At 34.2% G+C, this 12,661-nt stretch overlaps 1 pseudogene; it reads left to right on the top strand.

Annotated features, from left to right (window-relative positions):
- Window positions 1-60: 60 nt before the first annotated feature.
- Window positions 61-3,953, top strand: LOC120155402 (annotated as a pseudogene).
- The last annotated feature ends 8,708 nt before the right edge of the window (window positions 3,954-12,661 follow it).

Genomic DNA, 12,661 nt, shown 5'->3' with positions numbered 1-12,661 from the left:
ATTCTCCCATTTTTTAACTTTCATCGCTGCAGTCTCTTCCAGTTTTGTTTTCTCTTTTTTGATTTTGATGTATTTGTCAGTTTAATTAAATCACATCCAAAAGAAAAAGAGAACCCAATCTGCATTTTCACTGTCATTTCCATTTCTAGACATTTACAATGGTTATCTATTATGAGGCACATCGATAATCTTAATTGTTCTCTCTAAAGCTCTGAACTTTTTTGCTCCGTAGTGAGAAAGAAGAAATAAAGACAACATATTTACCAAAATCCAATTACCATTTCCTCTGTTCATTGGGTTATATTTATTTATTTATTTATTTTCTTTGGGGGGTTTTGGGTTTTGATTCTATGGCTGCAGTTGCTGACAAGTCAGGTGAGGCAGCGCCAGTAGCCGCAGCTGCTAATGACAAGAAGAACAATTTGGTGGTGGAAACAGCCAAAGCAGAATCAAAGGAATTCAATGTGCAGAATCTGGTTGATATGTTCACAAAGCTGAATCCTTTGGCCAAAGAGTTTTTCCCGTCATCTTATAATCAGAGTCAGACCAAAAATGACAGTAAATTCGATCAGGTGCTGCTGATAACAAATCAGCTGGAAATGTGAATCACTCCAACAGAAGGGTATTTTTTTTCTCAACTGAATTACATTTTGTTTAATACTATGTTCTGAACGATGGGTGTTTGCTAATTCTTAGTGTTATTTATTTTTCTTTTGGGAAAATGGTCATCTTTCCTGTGAGGGTTTTTGTGGATTATTGATGGATATGCTTTTGATTGCTTAGACAGATCGGGGTTCTAAAATTGCTTCCTTTTGTAATCCGAATGGTTACGCATTTGCAGTCCGATTCCTGTCTTTGTTTAATAAAATTCTTCATTTTGAACTGGTTTCTGTTTTGCTGTCATTTGTAAGGTTAAGCTCAATTAGTGTCAGCTGCTCTGTTTTTGAACTTTTTTGGACTGTTGGTCTCTATTAATAAAGTTGACAGAATTAGCTGAAAGGTTAAGCTCAATATTAACATGTCATGGTGTTGCATTTGTTCTTTAATTTCCGTTGGTTACATTTGGCAAATGGCTATTTTTGTGTTTTCCAGAGAAGAAACAACTCTAGCCAAGGTAGGAGAAGGCTTAATGGTAAAGCTTTTCGAGCTCAGCGAGATGATAGCATTAGGCAAACAGTATATGTTTCTGATATTGATCAGAATGTAAGTTTAACCAGTGACACCATTTCTTTTTCGGGTTTCATTCTGATTTGGTGAAGTCACTTTTGAAAATCATTTCTTTCAGGTTACTGAAGAGCAACTTGCTGGCTTATTCAGTAATTGTGGACACGTAAGTTAAAGTTCTGGCTTTAAAGTTTCCGTTTTAACTCTGTTTGTTCCTCCGTGATGCTGCATCTTGCACAACTTCATTCCTTCTAGGGCTGTAAATGAACAGGGCTCGACGAACTACTCATGAGCTGTTTGTTAAGCTAAATTAATGTATATGAAAGAAAATTTTATGTTCGTTTATTAAATGAACAAGTTTGAATAGAGGTGTGTTCGGTTCATTTTTGTTTACAAACAAGCTTGCTTATTAGTTCATTTATGATCTCCTTTATTAGTTTGCTTATTTATATTTGATCTTTTTCTATCAAAGATACTTAATAAATATTTATATTTATGTTTGATTATTTTATATCTAAAAGTTTAGAATTATGTTCATTTATGGTTTGTTTGTTTATTATTCATGAAAAGATTTTAATTGTTTGTGAACATGTTCAATAATACGTTCATGAACATATTTTTGAATATGTTCGCGGACATTAAATAAATACTCCTATCTTTAAGTAAACAAACATTAATGTGATTATGAAATCCTTAACGATCACGAACCATACCTAAACAAGCTTAAAAATAAATAAGCAGACATGAACAAAAGTCTGTTCATTCGAACTCGGTTCATTTACAACCCTAATTTCTTCTCTCATACTACATGTGGAATAATTAACAATAATGTTCTAGCTTTATCATTTAGCTCCATCTCTCTCCATTTTCCACTTTTGTATCTTATTAAGGCATGGTTCTGCATTTCATATTTTGGTTTTTTGTTTAGAGCCTCATAAAATTCCAAAAGAACTTATGAATTTGATTTCGAGGGTTTAGTATCTCCTTCTTCCCGGGAAAAGAAAGGATGTTGCCGCTTTGGTTGATACTGCTTGATAGGATTACTTTCTTTGATAGCTTATGGGGCAGATTTCTGTATGTATGACATTTCTAGAGTGGGTTGGAAATTATTATGAAGGTTGTTGATTGCCGAGTTTGTGGTGATCCGCATTCAGTTCTTCGGTTTGCATTCGTGGAATTCGCAGATGAAGGTAAGCAGCTGCTAAGGACAAGACATGAACTTTTGTTTTGTAAATCAATGCACATTTATTCACATGTTACATTTATATGAACTTTGTTTTCACAGAAGGTGCAAGGGCTGCTTTGAACCTCAATGGGATAATGCTAGGGTTTTATCCAGTTCGGGTCTTGCCATCAAAAACCGCCATCCTCCCTGTGAACCCACACTTCTCCCTCGGGTATGGACGAGTAACTTTCCGGCTCTTAGCTGTCTCGGTTTGGAATATAAGTTCACTTTCCAATGACATTTCAATATTACTAAATAGCTATTGACGTTTCTCTATAGTTTTCTTTTCGACTTGCCGTTAATTATAATAACTACAATTGCAGTCGGAAGATGAAAGGGAAATGTGCACCAGGACAGTTTATTGTACAAATATTGACAAGAAGGTAAACCCTGTGTTGCTTACATTAATGTTTTGAGTTCTGGACTTTTATCACTGCTGTAATTGGTTGGCATCTTTTTTTACTAGAATATTTTACTTTGCTTGAAGGTTTCCCAAGCTGAAGTGAAGAATTTCTTTGAATCAGCCTGTGGTGAGGTTAGCATTGTATCGATACTATGCATGCCCTTTTCCGGCTGTTTTCGACTAGAAGACTGAAGGTAGAAAGGTTTTGAAGGTTGACATCGATTTTATTTTAATTCTCAGGTCACTCGGTTGAGGCTTTTAGGGGATAACGTGCATTCAACCCGTATTGCTTTTGTTGAGTTTGCCATGGTAAGTTCATATTTTCAGGATTCAAAAAAGATCCGGGTTCAGATTATGTTTATGATACTTTGAAACCTATTTTTTTGGCTCTGGTTCTAACCAGTATACCACAATACCTGTTATGCTGTTAAATTTATTTTCATCCACGTCTCTTTGCAAACTATTTGTGCAAAAATCTATCTGCTCTAATTTCTTCTCTTATACTCTAAATGGAGTAATATGTTCGGCTAAAATCAGCCTTAATTCCTAGTTTTGAAACATATCTGCAATTGGTTCATAGTTTTCTATTTGAACCTCACCTCTTTATCTCTAAAGAGGAAATGATTAGTTGATTAAGTCAATTGTATATAAATATGAGTTCTTCTTGGAACAAGTCTCCTATCTATGACTACATTTAGCTTGTAAAGGATGTATGATACTGATCGCATGAGTTGAATGGCTTCTACCATAGTTCATTAAAATGTTGCAGTATAGATGTTATAGCAAAATGTTGCAAGATCAAACTGTGTGTAAGAATGTCTGTGCAATGAGCATACCGATGCTTTTGTGCATGCATCTTCACTTGTACGGTGCAACGAAGCTGTGCTTTATTACTTGTTTTCCAAGTGATAATATCTCCTTCATAATGTTGTCTGATAACTTTTCCTTTATGTACAGGCTGAAAGCGCCATAATAGCTCTTAATTGCAGTGGGATGGTGCTAGGATCCCAGCCCATCAGGTGCGTGTCCCTGAACTTGTTGCTTTAAATTCAATGATTGCCATCTAAAGCTAATGCTGTAATGCTTATATTCTCATTTTCCAGGGTAAGCCCTTCGAAAACACCGGTGAGGCCCCGAGTTACCCATCCAACATTGCTTTAACCATTCAACCAAGTCATTTAAGATCATGGATGGAGGAAGATGACATCCCAATGGAAAAAAGTGTCGAAGGGATGCTCGAATACTTCCCTTTTTTCTTCTTCGCAATCGTTTTTCATTTTTGACGGACGATATTGTGATTATGCTTCGGATTGAGATTTGTTTTTAATCTTATTCCATAATTTTGTTTAGACAATGTTAATCCCATTAGGGTTTCTTTGCCTGCTAGTTTATGATTATAATAAGCATGGTCTTGCCCAGGGAGGAATCAAATGCACTTGTCGTAATCGTACTGTTTCTCGTAGGAAAAACATTTTTACCACATGTGCTTCAAATAACTATCTTTATAGAATAATGACTACTAAAATAAGCTCTCTTTTTTTTTAATTAAAGAGTTGAAACAGGAGAGCTACACACTATATATACCGAGAATCTGCAGCAAAAACCATGGACAGAACTACAGTGTAAATATAGGTTTTTACTAACTAAAAGCAAGGGCGAGGGCTTTAAAGGCCGAAGCTACGAACAATAACATTTGAACACGTGGATTTCAAAGATAATCCACGTTTAGAATGAACAAAATTAACGTCAGTCATCGCTATATTCTTGCATGGGAATTTCTTGCTGCATTCAAAAGAAACAGCAACTTCAGAGCTTGTAGTTCCACGTGTGTTCCTATATGTAAAATCTCTTATTTGAATATGAGATGATGCCTGAAAAAACAAAAACAAGATTAGATCATTAAGATTTTGATTAAAATGGAGAATTATATTAGCAAAAAAATTGATTAGAAATTACCCCCTTGATCAGTAAGAGGGCAATACGTCTGATCAATAATGATTGGGTTTAGAACTCAGTCCATAACAATATCTTGAGGCAAGAAGTTCGAAGCAGTTTCCGGAAATTGAGATGCCCATTATTTAATTCTAACACCATTGTCGGTTTGACTAAAGGTACACCCTGTCACGGTCACGCCATGAACATGCAGTTCACCATGGTACTTGCCAAGGCTTCCGATGCTGATACCATGTCCAGGACCACAATGAACATTCGAAACTTCGATGTTCGAGCTCCTGGAAAGGATGGCTACACAGTCGTCACCGGTGCTTATTTTCGAGTTCAATATCCGGATGCCGGAAGACCTCCCCATCTTGATTCCGTCGGTGTTGGAACTTTCTGCCGGGGCCAGTACTTCAACGTCTGTTATATTACGTTCTTACATCCGTGGAATGAGATGTGAGTTTGGTTACTATTGACTGATTTTACGAATTCAATCCTCGAGTTCATCACCGAATCAAATTTGAGATTCTGGGATTAGAACATATCAGAAATACTAGATAACAATTTTTGTCATGAAATAAAAAATATATACTCACAATTGGAAGCGGCCTGCAGTTAGGGTCCTTGTGACAATTATTGAAACGCCAAGCAGAAGGTCCTTGACCATCAAATGTTCCACCACCTTTGATCAACAGAAGACTTACATTTCGAAAATTTATCCAGTTTGAAACAGCAGAAGGTCCGGGTAAAGCCTTCAAGACTCCGGTCATCAGAAACATTATCGGACGTTTGCATGGACCGGAAAACACAACCGGTCCGAGCACGTAATCTCCTTTGGGTACATACAATACCGAAGCTCCATTTCCATTGCATGCATCGTTTCATGCCTGAAGAAAACCCTAAATATTACAACATAAGCATTCATTCAGAGAAACAACAAAAAAATCCAGTTTTGGTACTGTATTAATACCTTCTCATTATCTGTTCGACCGTCGGGAACGACGCCGTAGTTTCCAACGTTGATAGTTCTTGCTCTTTATGCTGATGCAGATGAGATGAACAGGAAAGTTGAGAGCAAAATAGTAGCAAACACAGTTTTGAGAGCCATTGCCTTGTAAATTATTCAAAATTTGTGGAAATATAACTATTTCACAAGGGGACACATATGGGACACGGGTTCTTTTATTGTGATCGAAGACTCGGTGTTTCGGGGCCACACATTTACAAGGCCATGCTTGGTGGACGTTTTGTGAAGTCAGCTTCAGCCACATATGGCAATTTAAAACTACACGTGGATAATCTTTAATGTACGATTTTTAATTCGAAAACAAATGTTCATATTTAAATCCATAATTTCTAAGAATAATGATCATTTCTTTAGTTATTAAGACAATTTGATTCGTGTACTTTTAATTTTCTTATTTATTGGTTTTGTTTCAAATCAGTTCGACATAGGTAACGTAATACGATTATATGCTGTTGAGTTGAAGAAATCCAACAACGACGAAGAAAACAAGAAGTCAACCAAATGAATATTGCAGCCGTCATTGAATAAATCAGCCTTGAAAGTTCCTTAAAATGACATTAGAATTAATTAAATGAATCCATACTAATTTTTTTTGTTTCTTTTTCCGGAACAAACATATCACAACAAACGAAAGATTACAAAACCAGCAAAAGTTCAAACACAAGACAACAGATTTAAGTACAAATCTGAAACACGAAAAACAAATTAATAATCATCGTGAAAAGGAATTAATATTAAAGATATTCAAGCATCTAGTACCCGATTCCCTAGTAATTTATTCTTTTAATTCGTTTTCATATTGCAGACAGCTATATAAAAAGCTTATATAAATGATTGATTGTGTTCTGCATTTCCTATTCGTATCGACGGAGAGTTAAGGGATTATAAGGATGAGTGGGGGTACGGTTGTTTCAGTCATCTTTGCTATGGTGTTATTTATTGTGTTAGGGTCTGTAGTTGTGGTTAACTGTGCAGAAAAGAAAGGTAATGAGCAGCAGCAGGAGGAAGAAGGTGCAAAAAAGGAGAAGGAAGATGGGGTTGATGCAGGTGAAGTTTTGGAAGCAGCCGCAGATATGGTTGAAGCCATGGCTGAAGTCGATGCCGAACAAGTAGAAGTTGGCGTCGAGGTCTGTTGTATCTGCTTCTCATGATACTTTGGCTATATGCGTATATTATATAGATGAAGACGAAGACTGAAGATGAAGGTATATATATTTATGTTATGATACATTTAGTTCTCGTGTCGTCTATTTCTTTTTGTAGTTCTATGTACATAAAGCCATGGTTTTCAGAACCGAACCCGTTAACGAACCGATCATACTACCGGTTCACTGGTTCAACAGGTCGAATCGGTCGGAAGAACCGGACGACGTCATAAATATTTAAAAAATTAAATAAAAATACCAAAAATATCTAATAAAAAATAATTTTTTATATTACAAGTCATATTCAAAGCAAGTTATAACATATATATAAGTTAAAAACCATAAAATCAAGTAAAACAAAATGATTCAAATTAACTACAACATAATATTTAAGGTAAAACATATTAAATAATAAATATAATTACATAATTATAATTAAAAAAATAAATTTGGGGCTAAAAAAATCATAACAAAATGATATTGTTTGGTTTAATTTTTTTTTAAAATAATCTCGCATGGCTAAGAAATATAGAAGAGCATTCCAAAAGTCTAAAGAGTAAAAATATGAGAACAAAACAATCTCACATTGCTAAGAAACATAGAAGAGCATCCCAACTAACTTCTACAAATAATAGAGATAATTTGGCATTCAAAATCATAGAGTCTTTTAGTGAGCACTGAGTGAACTATTCTCACTTCAATCAACCTCGAATTTTAGCTTTCAATTGAGCTTCTAAATTTTTTTTGAGTTCAAGCTTTTTCGAGTTCAAGTTTCAATATTATATTTTGAGTTTGAGTTGAACTTGATAATTTTTAGCTCGTGAGTTTGAGTCGAGTCGAGCTCAGCAATACTCGAGTTCAACTTGGCTCGTTTAAGAAACGAAGTCGTTCGGTTTAATTTTTTTTAAAAAAAATTGGCGGTTTTTTCCAGTTTTCAGCAGGTCCGGTTCGAACGGTTCATCGGTTCTGGCTGGTTCACTAGTAGCGGTTCAACCGGTGTAGATTGAACCAGACTAGGCAGCGGTTCCCGGTTGAACCGGCCGGTCCGGTCCGGTTTTCAAAACACTGCATAAAGCTATGGTTCATTACTTTTAAGGGTAAATTACACAAATAATCCCCGACTAAGCAATGGTGGAACATAGTGATAGAGTTTGAGGGCAACTTAAAAATTAAAAAAAAAATCAGAGCTTTAAATTAAGAATTTTAAAGGGTTTAGTTTTGTATTTTTTCCAAAAAATTAGGGTCTAATTAAATTTTTTGAAATTTTGGGAGGATTTACGAGAATCTTCAAAAATTATGGAAGGGGCTTAATTAAGAACATTCAAAAAATTTAAAATTTAATTTGAATTTCTAAAATTTTGGAGGGCCAAATTAAATATTTTGAAAATTTTAAGGGTTTAAATTATAATTTTTTAAATTTTGGAGGGGCATGGCTCCCTCTAGTCTAGCTTGTGTTCCGTTGTTGCGACTAAGGGTACTATTTTATTAAGTTCTTTAACTATCAAAAGTTACAAAATGATCACCTGACTATTTATTATATTTTAAACTCGTCATTTTTCAGTTAAAAAATTAGCGATTATCTAATCTGGACGTTGACACGATGATTGCGATATGCTAGTTTTTGAGATTCTATGATCATATTTTGTCATATCATAATCAACATGTTAACGTTCAACTCAAAATATTGTCAAATTTTTAAAGGAAAAGAACGAGTTTAAAACATAATAAATAGTCGTGAGACCATTTTGTAACTTTTAATAGTTGAAGAACTCAACAAAATAATATTTTATAATCAGATGATCATTTTATAACTTTTAATATTAATGAGACTAAAGTAATACCTCGTCATCAAGAGACCATTTATATACTTTACCCTACTTTTAATTCGTTTCATAAAATGTATTTTGATTAATAAAGATATGAATTATTGGCGAATGAAAAATTAATCAATTCTTTTAAAAGTTATTATTTCAGATAGAGTTCAAATTAAATATTTAAAGAATCAATAAGATATTATCAAACTCGATTCAACTATAATATGATGATATGCTACAAGTAATTTTTTTTATTAATAATTATATTCTCTATTGATTAAAATGTCACAAATTGTATATTTTTTTGATAAACCTATATCGTAAATTATTAAGATGGTAAATTATATAACTCGACATCAGATTTTAGATTTTGCCTTATTTTGATTATTGAGATATAAAAAGTTTTAATTTTATTGTTAATTTTTTTGAGCTAATTTTTTCTTTAAAACTAAAATATTTTTTAATAAATCTAAATTGAATATAAGATAATATTTGTTGAAAGATTTTCAACCCTTTTACAATAAACGTTCATATTCCTACATAAGCGGTGCTCGAATCTGATACCTTATAACATGATAACAAATACCTTAACTACTAAAATCTCCTGATTCGTGTTCAACTTTAAACTATTTCAATTTCATCACTGATCGATTGTCCCTGATTTTATAGTATTAATATTAAAATATCTATTAAAAATAAATATTAAACATTTGTGTTTTTCTCTTAGGTTTAGTTGACTTATAAAAATAAGTGGACATTATCTTTCTTTACTTTATACTATTGAATAGAAGTTGAAAAATTTTATAAAATTTTTTAAGGTTAATAACGAACTAATCCTAAACAAAAGTTGAAAAATTAGAAGGGTATATTTAGAGAATGTGAATACTTGACTACAATATATTTTAAATATTAGAAAAATTATAAATATAAACTTTCCCCTACTGTTATCTCTAATCTATATTATCAAGTACGAACCAAGCGACCTCAGTGGTAAATGAATTGATGTTATTCCTCAAGGTTCCGGGTTCAAGCACCAGGAATGTCAGTAGTGTGAGCGTTCAATATCAATTGGTTGAGAGTTATCTTTGAACAATGTTACCTTGTACTTACCCAGATTAATAAAAAAAAATATCTATAGTACTAATAAACATCGCTTCAAAAAAAGTCAGATGATGTCGCTTGGTTGAATGACCATGAATAGTCAGATGACTATTTTGTACTAATAAACATGTTTGAAACACATGAATAGTCAGATGACTATTTTGTAACTTTTAATAGTCAAGGGACTCAACAAAATAACACTTTATAGTTGAATGACCATTTTATAATTTTTAATAGTCAAAAGACTTAATAAAATAATATCCTATAGTCGAGGGACCATTTGTGTACTTTACCCTATAATTTGGTGATCATGTTCACTCAAGCTGATGCGCAAAGAGCTTGTTCTGAAGAAAAGAGGACAGGGCTGTTAGAACTGAAGTCGTTTCTTAAGATACAAGTCATGAATGGTGCAGAGCATGTTGCACTGCCTTCATGGGTCGATGATCCGATGAGTGATTGCTGTGGCTGGGAGAGACTTAGCTGCAACTCCACCACCGGACGGCTTCAGAGGCTCTCCCTCTTCAATTGGAACATCACCTTAGTCCAGTCTTTTAAACATCTAAAAACTCTCATTTTAGCCTACAATTGTATGAGATGGAAAGAGAACCAAGGTATGGTTATTACATACATGATCACATCTAATATCTTTAAATTTTTGGCTCATAATATCTTGTTTATTGGGTCTAATGGTTGGTCTAGGCTACAACAGCTGGAGACGTTGGATCTTTCGTATAACATTTTAACAAGCAGCCATCTGCATTCTTTGAGGAAACTCAAATCGCTTAAGAATTTGAACCTTAGTGGCAATTCCTTTAACGGATCCTTCCCTGCCCGAGGTATACATGTTGGAATTTAATCAATATATATATATATATATGACGATGATGATGATTCACACTCGTTGATTTGTGATAATTATCCTGGTTCTGTGGATTGCTCAAAGCTCAGGAACGTAATTCTGCATGATAACTCCTTCACCGGTACTAATATTATTAGGTTTCTGGGCTCACTTCCGCCCCTTAAGTCTCTTGATCTTTCCGATAATTTTATGCGAGGCACTCTGTCGAATCAAGGTACGTAAACATGCAAATTCCTTTTTTAATTTCTAAGGAAAAAAATATTTGATGAAGCTTACATTATCTTTGCTTTGTCCGTAGTGTAGACACTCGTTTTGTCCGGGTCTTTTTATTTATTATTATTATTATTATTTTATTTAATTTTGTTGTTACATGCTTGCAGGCCAACCAGTGACCCAACAGTTGATCCAAGACCCGACCCAAAGGGGAATCCGACCCGGTCCAGAGCTGGTTTCTGCCAGTCACCATATCCCGTGCCATACCTCTCTGCCACCAGCAACTCACACCATGCCCTGCTCCAGTCACCATGATGTGTTAGCTCCATGCCGGTCACCATACGTGACCATGCTCTGCTCCAACAGGCCAGCATCACCTCCAAAGCCTAGTATTACAGAACGTGAAGGAATCAACCATTTTATTTTCTGTTTTATATTTATGTAAAATGGGTTATATAAAACCCCAAGAAATCAGTGTAGAGGGGGGACGAAAAAGAGAGAAGGAAGAACACTGTAACAAAATATTTCTCAGCAAAAAACGTTTTTTCAGCAATAAAAAAAGAGGAACCGAAAATTGTTTGAAGCAAAGAGGTATTTTCTTGTTTATTTTCATGCTCGGTTTATTTTTCTAAATCCTTATAATACAACTGAAAAATAGATTTTAGTGTATAATTTTTCGTTCTACGTTCTTTATACAAATTTTACAGTTTCAAAAAAAATAAATAGAGATAGGGAGTTAGATTACCTCGCTGCCAGTGTGCTTCGTCAAGGCCAAGGTTGTCGTCGGGGAAGGATAGCGGGGGTCTTGCGAGGTAGGTTTAGGTCGTGGCACCATCGCATGTGGTGGTCGACCATGGGTTTGGTTCGTTCAGCCGAAGAACGGAGGTATGGAAACATTGTGTCGTTGAGGGAGTTCCGTTGGGTGGACTTCCCGTGTTTCGTAAACCGCCGGTTGGAGTGGAATGACCATCCTTAGAGGGTGACCGAGGTGTTTGAGAGTCGGTCGCCGTTTGCACGAAGAAGGGAGAGCATTCTGTTCCTTTAGAAAGGGGAGAGGGGGGGGCCAAATCGTTTAGATTTCACTGAAATAACAAAGAGTATACTTTAAAATCAATTTTGGGTTAATATCAACTATGCTCCCTCCATTTCTCATCATCCTTTACATTGGTCGCTCAAAGTATTGGATTATTCACGTTAAACCCCTAATACAATGCCGCGTCTCACATTTTAGTCCTCGGATCTCCTTGTTTTGTTTATTTCATTTTCGGCACTTCAGTTTCGTTTTTTTAATTTGGTCACTAAATATGTTATATTTTATGTTTTTATTTATTTCTGATTTGTGATTTCTGGACTTGTTATATTTCTTTACATTATGTTAATATCTTTAATTTTGTCATGTATTCGATTATTCATTTTATTAAAATTTCAATGTATGCAATGTACGAAATTCGTTTTTATCTGTTGATTTGCGTCGTGATTAAATTTTCACCTTCCAGTTTATTATTGTTTTAATTTATTCATGCTCCTTTAATTTTTATGTTTTTATTCTAGTTGGTAAAATCTGTTTGTAGATATATAATATACAATTATTTTCCACTGATCGTTGTTATCATTATGGCATTGTTACTTATTATATCAAACATTAGTTGTAAATTTATGTTTTATTGTCTGCGTGTATTATTATATATGTTGTTTCCATATTATATATAGTTTTGCAAATGTGTACCTGAGTACTTATTTTACGTATTCTATAATTTAATTCCTATAAAATA

The sequence above is a fragment of the Hibiscus syriacus genome, unplaced genomic scaffold (assembly GCF_006381635.1).
Source record: "Hibiscus syriacus cultivar Baekdansim isolate YM2019G1 unplaced genomic scaffold, ASM638163v2 tig00111191_pilon, whole genome shotgun sequence".
NCBI lineage: Eukaryota > Viridiplantae > Streptophyta > Magnoliopsida > Malvales > Malvaceae > Hibiscus > Hibiscus syriacus.
The sequence above is the reverse complement of the archived record's forward strand: the minus strand, read 5'-3'. Positions and strand labels throughout refer to the sequence as shown.